General features: G+C 41.5%; 1 protein-coding gene and 1 long non-coding RNA gene across 2 annotated transcripts in view; both read right to left on the bottom strand.

Moving 5' to 3' along the window:
- Positions 1-1,273: 1,273 nt before the first annotated feature.
- On the bottom strand, positions 1,274-2,924 carry LOC142408357 (uncharacterized). The gene is made up of 3 exons (XR_012775272.1): positions 2,811-2,924; positions 2,423-2,579; positions 1,274-2,189 (listed from the first exon to the last, which is right to left on the bottom strand). It is a non-coding gene; the product is annotated as an uncharacterized LOC142408357 (long non-coding RNA).
- Positions 2,925-2,930: 6 nt separating this feature from the next.
- Positions 2,931-14,545, bottom strand: part of LOC142407544 (uncharacterized) — a 36,954-nt gene continuing 25,339 nt past the window's right edge. Inside the window, exon 6 of the mRNA XM_075497165.1 lies at positions 2,931-3,344. The gene's annotated coding sequence lies outside the window, so the exon portion shown is untranslated. The remainder of the gene's footprint in view (positions 3,345-14,545) is intronic.

Here is a 14,545-nt window from a genome sequence, read left to right as displayed (position 1 = left end):
ACCTTCTCTCAGTGAAGACTTTCCCCCTCCCCTTTCCCACTTTCAGCTGGTTAAAGTCACCCCAGGGCTGAGGCCAACTGCCCTCCCAGCCGTGCCAGGGCAACTCCTTTGTGGGGTTCCCCTGTAAACTCTGCACTGAAATGGTGAGGGTGGGTTTCACCCTTCCTCAAGCAGTTGCATTTCTGCCCTGGGTCACAGGATGGATGGCTCCAGAGAGAGCTGCACTTGCACTGACAGGAGGCAACCACTGCGTCATGGGGAGGGCAGTGGGCATGAGATTTCGTATACCAGTCTTACTCTCAAAGCTTTACTCTGCGTCTTGACAGCACCCAGCCCAGGCCTAAGCCCCATCAGGAGATGCACATGTCAGGCCCAATCTGAGAGTCCTCTGGCCACCGCTGATCTGGATAAAGAATTACTCTCACACAATAACATAAGAGCTTGCAGTAGATCAGACCACAGGACCATATCATCTCCAGCAGCATCTTCATGCAAATGCTGAGGAAACATCCTAAGAATAAAGCAAGCATGCACGATGTTTCCCCTCCAAATATTTCCGTCTCAGTGGCATCTTGAGGCAGATATGATTTCAGTGTGTTTACAAATTCTCAACAAATTTCCCTGAACTCATCCAGTCTCCCTTTGAACTTAGGTCAGCTTGGACTGCTACACCCGTGTTAATAACCTTTTTTTTTTTTCCCCAAATCTGGCTCTTACTAGCATCATTTGATGTCCTGCAGTTTTACTGTTGGAAGAGATATTTAAATCACATCCACCACTACTTACTCTTTCTGAGCAACTCATGAGTTTATAGTCTTCTACTACATCAGCCTGAGTCATCTCTTTCCCAGGCTGAAAAATCTTACTTTACTTAATTTTTTGTCATGCAGAAGGCATTCTGTATCTCCAGCCATCCCTGTTGCTCTTCTCTGAACTCTTTCCAGTTCTGATACACCCTTTTTCAGATGACAGCATGAGAGTGGTATGCAGCATTCAAGGTGTGGGCAAACGAGCATGTAATGCTGTTCCCTGTTTTATCCAAACTTCCTTACCTTCTTACCTGCACTGCATTTCCATCTCCCTAGGATGGCACTCATTGTTGCTTACTTCATCAGAGAGCTGGAGATGGGGACCTGATGATTTATTTTTCTTCCTATTTAGTCTTGGAATTTCAGCTTGTACAAACTTGGTGTTACTCATCAAGGCAATTAATTTGATAATTTGTTAATCTAACTGTATGTTAGGTTCTCATTAACCTCTAGTATTACTGCAGTGCCAGAAGAGTTTACTATGTTTTCAGGCGTATTTTGTACCACCGTGTACCATGGTGATCTTTCTTCCACCAAGGCCCCGGCATACCCAGTGTCAGTTTCATGAAGGGTTATGTACTCCAGTTTTCTCATCTTCTTTATTAGATTCCTTGCAATCCTCTGGAAGCACGTACACTGCTCATCTGGTTCCTGGCAGTGTAAATGACAGTTTTCCATTTCTTGTATGGCTATCGATCCTCTGATCTGTCTCCTATTTGGATACAGAATCCAGAACAGAAGAATTGTCTCAAACCATGAGCTCTTCCATACCCACCAGCTTCCTTTAATGCTCTTCAGTTTAAAAACTCATTCACAACCTTCTTATTTTAAGTGCTACAAATTTGGTTTCTTTAATGTCTATACAAAGCCCATAAGTCTGTATATGTCTCCCATATAACAGAAGGATCCCCCATTCCTATCATCCCGAGTCCCTGCTCATCTACCACCTTTTCTGCTGGACATTACAACTCTGCCTTCTGGCTTCTCTCTCCAGCCCTGCACAGAGCACTGTAAACATTTCGGAGACCACTGCCATAGAAGCTTTGCTGTTTTTAAGGTGCCTAGACTTAGCCTCCAAAATCTCTGTCCTGCCCCTCCTTTTGCCCTTGGTGCCTATGTGGACTAGGAGTCCAGGATCCTGCCTAGTGCATTTTACGAGCCAGCCCAGACTCCTGGGGAGATCTGCCACCTTTGCAGCCCTCCCCAGCCTGCTCCCAGCTGCTGGTCATACCTGCCTCCCAAAGGCAGAGTGGGACCTCAGCTCTGCTGTAGCTCTGCGTGTGCACTTGGTCCCCAGCCCAGCTCTTTGGGATCCAAAGCTTTGCACAAGGGTCCAAAATACTGGATTCACTGTGATGACAACAGACCAAAAAATCTGCTCTGCAAGAAGGGAAAAGTTTAGCAATGTTCTCCTTTTTCCCTAACCAGCCTGGAGACCCCACGAACTGTCCCGACTGCCCACAGAGCCCCCTGCATCGCTAGCAACCCAACAAGCCCCTTCCCTTTCAAAAAGGGCACAGACCTTTGAGCCATGCCAGATGCAGGACACTGGGCCCTGTAAGAGCTGAGGCATAGGCAGGCCCAAGATGTCTTGCTTCCTTTTAATTACTTACAGTTATAAATCTGAGAGTATAAATTCTGCAAGGCTAAACAATATCTTCTCCCATGACTTATTAAAGTTGAATGGCACGCAGTCTTGTTCTTTTGCCATGCTGTTTCACAGAGCTCTGTCTCAGACCGGTTGGCGAAAACTCACTTTAAGATGAAAAGCTTTTGGAAAGAGAACAGCACATTCTGAGCACATAACAAGTACTCTGAGGCAAGAAAGGCTTTCTCTTATTTTTAAAGTTAAGCTCATTAGGGATTGGGCTCGTGTTTTGTAAGTGATGTTGCAATGGCAACAAAGCTGGCTCCTTAATCGCTCTAGGTGGAACAGACTCACCTTCTCACATCTCCCTCCTACATACTCCTCTCCCTGCCCAGATACTCTGTTCCTCTTACCTTCAAACCCACCGACAAATCTGCAGGCTGTGCATCCCCTCTCACTCTGCCCAGGAGAGTTGTCTCTGACTGACTGGCTGATGACCACAGATCACTTTTAGTCTCTCTCGCTGAGTGTATGGTGGTCTTCTGCTGAAGTAGTGGAGCAGATAAAACATCTTCTAGAAGCTGTTTGCAGCTGTGTTCTGATTATCTGCAGCTGTGCTTGCCATAATCTCTGCTTCCACTGCTTTCCAGTATTGCAGCATCCTGATTCACAAAAAGCAAAACCACTAACAAAAAGTTCTGACCATATTCTTTTCTCTCTCTACTGGATTTCCTTCTTTTCCTGCATGAGGGTAACGGTTCTTGTCGTTTTCTCCAAGCCCATTTAAAACTCTGTCCCTCCTAATTTTTTTCTCTTGCATCATAAATCACAGCTTCAGTCTTTTCCCACTTCAGGTCCATCACTCTCCATTCCCCAAACCACTTCTTTTAATCCATAGTCCTCATCTCCTTCAGACTTCTTCTCAAGTTTGCCACTTGCATCAAACCCTAGGGAAGGAAAAGGAGATCATGATATTTTAAAAGTCAAACAACTTCACAAGGACATGTAAAGCAGAACTAAATCATCCTTGGCCCCCTTTGGAGAAACAGATACAAGGGACCATCATGAGAACCATGCTGTCACTCCTTGTTTTCCTGCCTCATCCCTTCTTTGCTGCTTCTCTTCAAAGCTGCACAGCTTTGAAAGCTTATGTTCTCCAGCATGTCTGGGTAGATCCCAACATGCAGCGATAGCCTCTGTTCAAGGAGAAAGGATAATCCCAAGAAGAATGAAAGCTGGAGGCTTTTCTCTGGCGGTAGTATTTTCTGTGAAGTATTTTGCCTTGTTCTGCCGTTTCCATGTGCAATGACAAAAGCAACACTGTTATGGTCTGCATTATATTTGTACCTACTCATTTACTACTTCTATATTTTCCACTGGACAGAGGACAGGGGTTTTTTCCCCTTTTAACTAGTAAATAAAAAAGAAAGGACAGATTAATTTCTCTACTTTGTCATCTTTCTCTCAGAGGACTAGCTTTCATTTGGTACAAACTCAAGTAGTTTTGGTGATTAACTCACAAAGTGACTGAGGAGCCAATTACTTTTCTAGACACCAGTGTTTGAGATGTAGCATTTCAAAACTCTTCCTTGGCTGCACCATCACACCTTTTACAAGGCTATGAAAAATAATTACAATAAATATGGTGTATCTCTAGGGAAAAATACTAACTGTGGGGTTAAGAAGGACATTGACTGTGACATCATGAGAAAAATATACTTAAACATTGCAGGCAGAAAAAAGTGAGAAGTCTTGGCTTGAACTGATGGTGAAAGTTGCCTCACTGAAGCAATCTGCCTTTGTCCGTGCTACTGTTAAAAACATATATATGTGTACAAAAATGTTCCCGTGAGAAAAAAATTCAATTTGGTAATGACAAAGTGGCAGCATCGTATTCTGTGCTGGATTAAAATATTTTACATTAGCCAGATCAAAGTAAAAATTTCAATAACAACTGACAAATTATTTCCTCCAGCTGGGCAGAAGAGAATGAAAAGGAAAACAAAAAAAGGAAGAGAAAAAGCCACAGAAACAATTAAAAGAAAAAGAGGAGCAGAAGGCAGCCAAAGCAGGGCACAGATTTTATCGGATGGGCACACAGAGATTCTGGCTGGCACGACAGTGCGTTAGGAACTCGAGAACAGAAACTTGATGCTGTGAACACTCTGCTTTGCTTTGATGCGGTCACTAGCATTCTACCTAAGAAGAGAAAAGACACTGTGTACAAGTGCCACACCATTTTACGAGCACTTGACACAAAGCATTAATAATTTTTCCTCACTAGAAGCAGCTTGCCAAGTATTGTTCTCTGTTCTGGGGGTGAATTCAATGAGCACTGCACCTACCTAATAGAGACTGAAAGCTGGCCCAGGGTTTCACTTTGAAGGCATTTTGCTGGAGCTTTCCTGTCATAATGCATTCATTTCTATAGGATTTGAAATCTTTAGCTCCTTAAAGAGCTACATGGGGACACAGGTATGTGGGGTCACTCCATGTAGTTCAGAGTCCTGCCTCTAACAGCCTCCATTTACCATCACTCTGGGAAAAGATGGAAACCACCCAGACAACTGCATAAAGCTCTCGTGGGGCGAAATGCCTTCCTGGTTCCTGCAGAGATCAGCGTGTGCCCCGAAGCATGAGATTTGATTACCTTACTCCAGAACATAAAACTTCTAATGCTACTAGAAAGCCTTCAGGCTATCAGGCGTTTTCTTGAACTACGGCTACCACGTCTAGCTTGATGACCCCCTATAGAACAAGCCATGTGCTTGGTATTTCCTTGTACTAATCACCAATCATTAATATCAGCACATGAGCCCTGTTCATAATCAAATGTCCATTTACAAGAAGCCAAGGGCCACCCAGTCTTAGCTCCCACCAGAAAAGAAAAGGTCAGCCTTGGATTCGGGTCTGATAGAACAACTTGCTTACAAGAAAGGTTTATTCCTCCACTTCCCATGAGGAGCTGCGCACACACACCACTCTGGGAGCCCAAACCTTCTCTGTAGCAGGGACATCCCCAGAGGAAGCATGCACCTGCCAGCTGTGCAAAGTGGGTCAGCAGCCCGACCATTAGCATTTCGCCCAGAGGCTTATTCTCAACCTCGTGGTGCACCTGCTGTTTCGCCCAGGGACTTGGACGGAAAAAAGCCCTGTGAAGTGACTGCGGTTTGGAGAATCTCAGGTCTGAGCTATTCTGGGAGGAAAAGAAAGAGAAAGAAAGAAAGACAAAGCAAGATAGTTTACTGTTGGCTAAGCCTGTGATCCCTTGTAGTAAAACTGACAGGCAAACTCTGTACCTACAGGCAAACAATGTTATGTCATCTGCTTGATCTGCACCGTAACCACAGATCACTCCAAACAGTCTAGGGAAAAGGTAAATATTTTTCTAGCCCCATCTCCTACAGATAATTCAGCTGTGAAGAGTTCTTACCTTCCCCCAGAAGACACAAAATGCTCTTCTTTAGATCCATTGATACCCAGAGATTTGCTGGAAGTAAGGGCCCCTGCATCTCACCTGAGCAGCTCTGACCTGGTAGCATTGCTGGCAAAATCCTTGCTGCCCTAAATGAAAGCAGGATTTCATTCCCTGGCCCTGCAAAAGGTTCTGCAATTTCTTTACAGTAACATCTGTGACTCTCAAAAAGCTTAGCTCTAGAGTTACCCTTCAGGCATTTTTCCATCATATGTTAACAGGCTTTACAGGCAGCATAGTCAGCTGGATTATACTGAATGGTGCTGGGCCAACTCACACGGTGGCCCTGCAAGCAGACTCCTTTCCTCCTCCATACAGACCTTTAACACAACAAACAGCATGCAGAAGGATGCAGCATTCTCCTCCTACAGGGATAAGGGGACATACATACCAAGATGTGTGTATATTTAATGTTACCAAAGATCTGAAAATAAAAATAACTACCTCTGTATTGAATAAATGTGTAGGTGGCACAGAAGAGCTGAGAGAAGACAAGCAATGATCTCTGCCATACCATATAGCAATGATCTGCTCTCTGATTAGAGATATAGCTGAGTAGAGAAGGGATTGAAAGCCTTACAGTTGCCAGAAAGAATAACCATATGCTTTATTTTTCAAGTTGTGCTGGAAGATGTCAACATATAAATATATTTAAAATAATAAATATATAGCTGAATATATAGATCAACATAAATATTTCACCATTTCAGAAAAAGCATAAAGAATTGAGACAAAAATGACCAGCACTGCATGGGTGATACATTGGTATCAGACTAAGAGGAAAACCTCGATATCCTCCACCTCACAAAATGACTGGAATTAGAATTAGGGGAGGTTTGTTGTTCTGCTTAGTGTCTGTGGCTGCTTGGTTCTTTATGTTATCAAATCTTAATTTGATTTGAATTTTGTGTTGAAATAAAGGCAAGAACTCAAAATTAAATTAAGCTAGAATAGCAAGTTTTGCCCAGTTTTAAGATGACATCACCTGTTTTTACAGAATTTCTACCTGAAAACACTTTTCACCCATGCCTTTCATAATGGAGAAGATCAACGGAGCTGCAAAATTGAGATCTGGATTTTTAACCTTCTTTTGTCTTCAAAGCTTAAGAGAATTTGGAATGAGGCTTTTTGTTTTGACATAACCAATTTAAATGGCTGCAGATGTTTGTGAATCTTTAAATGCATCTGCACTACAGATTACATTTTCTCTGCAACAGGACACTAGACAGATTTTAATCTGCGTCCAGTCGTTGGAGAGAGCATTCTGAACCCTTTAGGCCTGAATCAATTGTCATTAGGCTCAGGGCAGAACTATGTCTTTCAGAAAATATGGATCTATTCACATGCAATGGTTCTTTGTATGAACCGAAAGAGATTGACTTTTTCTTTCTAACAAACTTTTTTTTCTGACAACATCTCATTCATGAACTTTCAATATTAAACTGGGGCAATCTATTAGAAATGAACTTCTGCAAAGAGGAGATCTGGCAAAAGCCAAATTAGAAAAGTGTCTTATGTCTATGTAATAATCGGTTTTCCGTTTAATTAGAGAAGACAGTATAGGATAAGTAGGGAAATGATAGTAGTACTTTAAAGTAAGCATCTTATGAACATTCTGTGACTTGAATTCCCTGGTATACATATTAAGTAAGCCAACTGATTGTTAAAACCATGTTTATTGAGGATTAAGATTCATGTAAAGGATGCATGCTTCCTAAGCCTCAGAAAATCTGTTTTTAATGATCAACTGGCATGCAATTAGCCAGGAATAACGAACCTTTAAGATCTACATTAAAAGTGTATTGGAGACATTTGTTTCAAACTGTCACTGAAATATTTCTTAGCTAATGGCATCAACATTTTTATTCAGAAATATAGAGGTAATCACAGGCTCTTATTTTATTGCCTCTCACTGAAGAAGGCCTGATTGGAAAAATTAAGTATGACATTTTAGATTAATCCCTTCTGTTTCTTAGAAGATGAAAATGGGTTCCTCCCCACATTGCATTCATTAAAACCCATAAGCATTGTCTCCTCTTCATGCCAGCATTCTAATGACTCCTTAAAGTTAACAACATTAAGGTTTGAGAAGAAAAGCATTAATTAAAATAACTCTGTTCTCATAAGTTTTCTCACCATAGCAGCTCACTAAAAACTTTGCAGGTGACATTGGTGGGTAGGAAACAGCCGTCACTCTGAAGTTGTCAACACTGCAGAAGAGTTTATGGTTGCATTGCACTAGCAAAACTGAGCATTAATTTTTTAAGGCAAGCAAATGAAGAGTAACTTGTCCTGTTGAAACGTTACCTCTCCTGCCAGTAGTTGTTGCCGAGTTTGGGTCAAGCTGTGGGAAACTTTGGGCCGGTTCTGTTCTGCTACTCACGCTACGTCGGTGCTGGCCGCTCTAGCACTTACCTTCAGCCCCTAGGTCACAGGGACTACTTTCCCACAACAGCAGTGCACTTACATTAGATAATTGCAAACTGATCCTTATGCTGGTTCACTCAAAAAGCCCCGTGACGACAGTGCTTGGGTATGTTTTGTTATTTGCAAAAGCCAACTGTCCTAACTCTGAGTAGAGGCAATCATTTCCATAACTACTTGTGTGGGCCCAGGATCAGGACTTATATTTATCAGTTTGCTGATAGATTTGGATAGGTACTTGACAAGAAGAAAGTAAAAGAAATACTTAAATGAAATTAATTGTTTCTTATCCTCCTGTATTTCTAAGTTATGCCTCATATCAATGGACTCTAAATCCCACAAAACAAATAAAAACAGTCAGAAAACTGTCATTGGGGAATTCCTTGGGGCAAGAGATACACTTCCAGAGGCATGTCAAGAAATGAATACTAAGTGTTAACAGTTACTGTATTAGTCTGTGCTAACTAGTGGGTCGACTTTTTTCTTTTTAAGAGGCTGCAGCTCTCTGCTTCCTGAGAAACAATAAAGCCTTGGATTACTCAACAGGAAACCCTAATTTTTCAGAAGAATTTATTATTTCAACCATTCTTTTACACTTATTCTTCTGGAAAACCTAAGGAGAGAAGAGCAGTTTCTCCCAACAAGGTTGCAAGGATTTGTTCATCTGTTCCTGATGAAGAAATCCTCTTCTGCAGTTCCACAGCATTTATTCTTGTGCTCAGACTGAGCTTCCTCATGATGAGAATAAACAAATAAGTAAAAGCAAGTCCTCTTGCCATGTATCTTAATGATCCTTTTCAGAGGTCTTAGTTTAAAAAGCAGTGTGGCCCCCATGACAGCAAGTAGCTAGGAACTTCACAATTTGAATTTACATAAACTCATGTGATAGAAATCCAATGTTTCACATTTAACAGATGTGAAAGTGAAGCACAGAAATCGAGGCGAATGCAGCCTGTTGTGGCTCTGTGGCTCAGTGACTTGTGCAAGATAACACAGGAAGTCTGTGACAGAGATTTTAATTTAGGTTTCCTAAATTTGCAGCTATCATCCTGACCATCCTCCTGCCTTTTTCCTCTCATCAGTAATATCACCAGAGTGATCATTATCAAGCATCAAACACTTATTTGGAGAGGAAGTGGGAGGTAGTTGCTAAGGATAAAAAAAAGAAAGTGCATGTTTTAGAAAGAAAACAAGCCCTGTACTCTCCAGCTGGCACCCACAGTTGGAAAATGAGCTTTCCTTTCTGTTCAGGGTGCAATTAAAAATGTTATTTGTTGTGGACATATGCAAAATATGCATAGAGGAGAACTGTTACAAGCTGGGGAATAAAATAGCCAAGCAGCCAACACCACTGAGCCTCGAATACCCTGAAAATTGCTTTCTCTAGAAAAAAGACTGGGGAAGTGTGGGGACTTTTCCATTGCTGTCAGTTCTCTCCTTTGTCTGTGTGCAAAAAGGAGGCTTCCCCTTGCTGTGCTCCTGGTCTCGTGACCTCACTGAGAGAGAAACCCTCCTCGCCTAAGTGCCACCACGGCTGGCCTTCAGAACGTGAAGCTTTCTGCATAAAACATCCACGTTAATTTCATAACACAACGCTGCTGTGGAGAGGCATGCTGAGATTGGACATTGTGCTTATGAAGTAGCCTCGCATTCCTGTGCATCTCTGGCATGCCCTAACCCCACCCAGTCTGCTGCCTCCAGCAAAACAGTGCGTTTTTATAGAAAAGGCCCCTAGCCACAACGGCAGTCGAGGACCTGTTGTTTTGAAGTGACCTTAGACATAGGCCACATCCATTCACAGGGCAAAAGAGAGTAAGTACTCTTCATTATCTCTTCCAGAGAGAAGCAAAGCATGTGAGTAGGCAAAACTGTGCAGTTATCACTGACAAATATACAGTAAAGAGGCAAGTCTGCTGTAAAACTCTGCATTTCTTTTCAGTAGGGGAATGAAACTGTGAGATAAAGCTGAGAAAAGTAATCCTCTGAAACTTATCAGGAAGGGGCTGTTGGTTTTTTTGTTGTCACACACAGACGACTTTGCCAGCACAGTGAGAATCCAAGAGAACTTAGTGTCCCTGTTTGGGCTGAAAATGGCCATGATAAACAACTGGAGGGTGCTGATAGCATATTGCCCTACATGCATTCTCCACAATATCCTTGCATTGCTCATTCTAAAAGAAGAAAAACATTTCCTGCCTGGATACATAACAGGGGAGGGCAAATGTTCTGGAATGACCTGAGACAAAGGCAGGGTTTTTGTTTTGTTTTCTTTTGTTTTAATGAGACTTGGAGAATAATAATGGTTCAGGATACCAGTAAATAGCCCAGTTGGGCTTTTGCCCTAGCTCTCAGAAGGAAGAAAAACAGCCTCCCTGGACTGCTGGCATTTTTTCCCTATATCCATGTTACATCTCAACCAGGAAGGCCTGCTAATGCTGGGAGGGTGCTAGACTTTTCATTAAAAGGCCTTCAAGTATTAAGATTTCTTCTTTATGTTAAGAGTGATGCAGTTGTCTTTCCTCAAGACGTTTTTCCTTTTCATAGCTGTAGTTGTAGGGGCAATGGTAATGACTGTAGTAGCCAGGTGTAGAGCTGACCTATTCGTTAGCACTGAAACAAACACACAAAAAGGTAAAAATAACCCCTACACTCAGAAACTTTTATTCTAATACTTTTTAATTATTTCACATAAGAAACTAATTGATGCTTGAAAATGCACTATTTATTCAATTAAAGTATTTTAAAATATCTTGAACAACACAGTCAGAACCAGAGAAAGCCAAGATTTGGAGAATCTGCTGGATTTTCCCACCAGAAGCAAGAGGCCTGGCTTTGAACTTTCACTAGTGTTTCATTATTTTTGCTCAGCTGGCTTGCAGAGAACTCTTAACACCACTGTTAAGTGCAATAGGATCCAGGGTCAATGTTTTGATTGCATTCAAAAATAATTTCTTGTGTAACAGAAGAATATATACAAAGATATTCAACTCCTGCTTCTCAGCCCAACCTTCCGTAGGATATAATATCAAGAGTCACAAGAACTTTCCACTTTCCTCAGCTCTTAGTTCCGAGGAGAAGTAAAAGCAAGAGGCACATGTGGGATGATTCTGCTTTCACATCACTGAAAATCAGGACTAGTTCCAGAAAGATCAAGTAAGCTGTACTAGCATAACGTTAGCATAAGTGAGAACAGAAGTGATATGTAATACTGCTGTAATTGTTGGCAGTAAGAGTTCTGCCCTCTTGTGTATTTGTTCTTGTAATTTTGACTGTCTGCCTAGTATCTTTTCACATGCTGAATTTCATAGTTATGTTAGCCCCTGTTTATTTCTTTTTGTCTGGTGACACCCACTCTCAGACATTTTCTTTCAGGTTCTCCTGATAAGGTTAGGAAATCTTGGTAGATCATGAACTTTGAGCACTGTTTTAACATTGAAAGAAGACTAACATTTTCTCCTTCTTTAGGCCAAAATTGCAATCTTTGCTATAAATCTCTGGATTATTTCATTTTAAAAGTCTTGATAAACAAATTTGAACCACTAATAATAACTCTTGTATTTCTCTGTTCAACTCTCCACTTAAATTTTCAGGAGTCTTTTGGCTCCCCACCTCTTTTAGCACAGAGAGCACTTTGTTGCTAATATATTGTGCAGTACCGGCAGCTGTAGGTATGCCTCCTTATAAATGGAACTGGTGACATGCAGTATTGTCTCTTCCTTCAAACCTTTTCGCATTATCTCATCTCTAATACTCAAGTATTATCCAGATCTGAAGCAGGACTCATCTCACATAACCATCCCAAAGTTATGGCATCTGGTCAAGTCAATTCCTCTGATTTCTTCTGTAGTTAAAAGAGAGAAACCATTGTGTCAAGATACACGTCTTTCCACCTTAAGATCAGTGAGCTGAATTGCCTTACACCAATTAGACTTGCCCTAGACAGGTAGCGTGGACTAGATGTCAGCTTTCAAGTGGCAATGGTTAAGTGAGATGAATCTGAATTCTGGTCACAGGAGTTGAGGTCCCCAAGCACACAGTGAACAGAAAAGGATAACACCAGAAATAGCATTTTCAAGCAGAGAGGTTATAAATTTCACCACAGATTCTTATCATACAATTTGAAAGTGTCTCCAAGGCTAATATGGTAAGGCTAAGGGCAGTAGAAATTTCATCTTTTTGCAATGTGCACAGGTAAGAATCCAAGTTTATTGTGCACAGGTACAGCCACTTATAGAGGTATACTGACCTATATTCAAGTGAAGATGAAGTACAAGAAGACTTCTCAAAAGATCAGGATTGCTAAAAATTTTACACAGAAGGTAAGTTAGCATCGTTTGGTTGGAGTATTTTTCCATTTTTTATAAATACAATGCAGGACAAAAAAATAAAAATAAAAAAACAAGAAAAAACCCAAATTAAATTAGAGAGAAGCACTGACAGAAGACTAGACGGGAACACAGGGACCACAGACACACTTAGGACAGTTGTCAGAACAGCACTGTAGGAGCAGTGCAGCAGTGTGGCTTCGCTGACGTGTGATTAACTCTCGGGTTTATGTGTGACCCCAGGAGAGAGGCTGAGAGCCCTCCATTCAAGAGAAAGGTTGGAATAGAGAGTGCTAGGTCTTTTGAAAGAGGTACTGCGAACACATCTATTTACATAGTACTCAAGCCCCTTTTTGGTACTGACACAACACATATCCCTGCTAAAAACAGACTTCTTACAATGGTTAAAGGGGTGAAAAAATAGCACTGCTCATCACTTCTCCATCCAGGCTATGCTTCCTTCTTTTTAAAGTGAAGATTTTGCTAACTGCTGCCACATGTAGTTTTAATACATGAACGAATGTCTCAGAAAAGTATCTAACAAACATTAACAGTTGCTTTAGTTTGCAATTTAAATCCAATGTCACTCTTCCAAGATAGGAAAAAACACTTCCACTACAACCTTCTGCTCAAACTCCTGGTAGGAAGGCCATAACCCCTTAAAAAGAGTGTGAAACTGGAAATACTGGCAACCATTTCAGCAGAAGATCCCCACTATACACTGCTATAAGAAGGATATGGAAAGAATGATACTTCTGACATCAGCTATCACTTTCTTCAAGAGCTTAAAATTTTTTCCATAAAGTGTTTTTATCATCTTACCAATGCTGTAAAAAATCTTGTTGCATCCCTAAATGTGGGCCAGATTAGGCAGCCAAAAGGGAATTAAAGCACTATTACTTTAAACAGAACTTGCTGGTGCAAGTAAGCACTTTTTGGATGTAGCGAGTGCTGTAGGATCTGACCCAGTATTAATAGATGCTAGTGGTATGCTCTCCATTTATAACTTTATGCTCAATTTAGAATAAACAGTACTAATGAGGAGTGGTTTGAAGTACATGAACGCTATGCAAAAGTGTTTATTCCGTGTCAGTGCCCCATTAACAAAACTCCATTTGGTACGGGTGGACATTTTACCCTTCAAGTGACCACTTAAGGGGAAGAGACATTAGAGAGAATTACAGATTCTCTTCTGTTATTTTTGATCCAAAAGGAAAATGTGTTTTGATACAGATCTCAACCGAGACAAAAATACTTGCTTGCTAAAGGTGATAGGTCAAAACAAAAATAATCCTGTAAGGGAGCAGGAGTTGCAAGGCTGGGGATAAGAGGAATAGATGCAGGTGCGGACTAGGGCACAGGACCCATGCAGTGTGTATGGATCCAACTGGACATTAGGTCCAAAAAGCAGAACTAAGTTCTTGAAGGATAGGTATTGCAACATTCAATTTTTCTGGCTGTGCCCAAAAGCTTAGGTCTCCAGTTTCCTTTGCACTATGCCTCAGCAGAGCTGGGCACATGGGACTTGAACGTTAAACCACCTGCACTCCATCACTCGCAGCTGCCTAGAGCCAGTCAGATGGGACAGACTGAGCACTGGTACCTGCCTTCCTCAAGGTTTCGGTCCATGCCCAAAGAAGGGTGAGTCACTTTGTGCAAACATTGGGTAAAACATAGAAACTGCCCTGCAACCTGCTAGCCCATAAGCGTCATGCTCCCTTTCCCTCTCTTCCTGGCCCAGTGAGTACTGGATTCCTCGTTGCATAAGGTTTCCTCTTTAACAGAAGCTGTGGAAAACAAGTTTTCCAAATGCCGGATGATTAAGAAATTCTTCAAGGACATCTGAAAGCAGGCATCGCACAAACCGGGTAACTGTACTATTAGATTAAGTAACTCCTTGAGGACTAAGTAAGGCAGGATAAAT

Source organism: Mycteria americana, chromosome 3 (genome assembly GCF_035582795.1).
Source record: "Mycteria americana isolate JAX WOST 10 ecotype Jacksonville Zoo and Gardens chromosome 3, USCA_MyAme_1.0, whole genome shotgun sequence".
Lineage (NCBI taxonomy): Eukaryota > Metazoa > Chordata > Aves > Ciconiiformes > Ciconiidae > Mycteria > Mycteria americana.
Note: the sequence above shows the minus strand (reverse complement) of the source record. Positions and strands in the feature narration are given on the sequence as shown.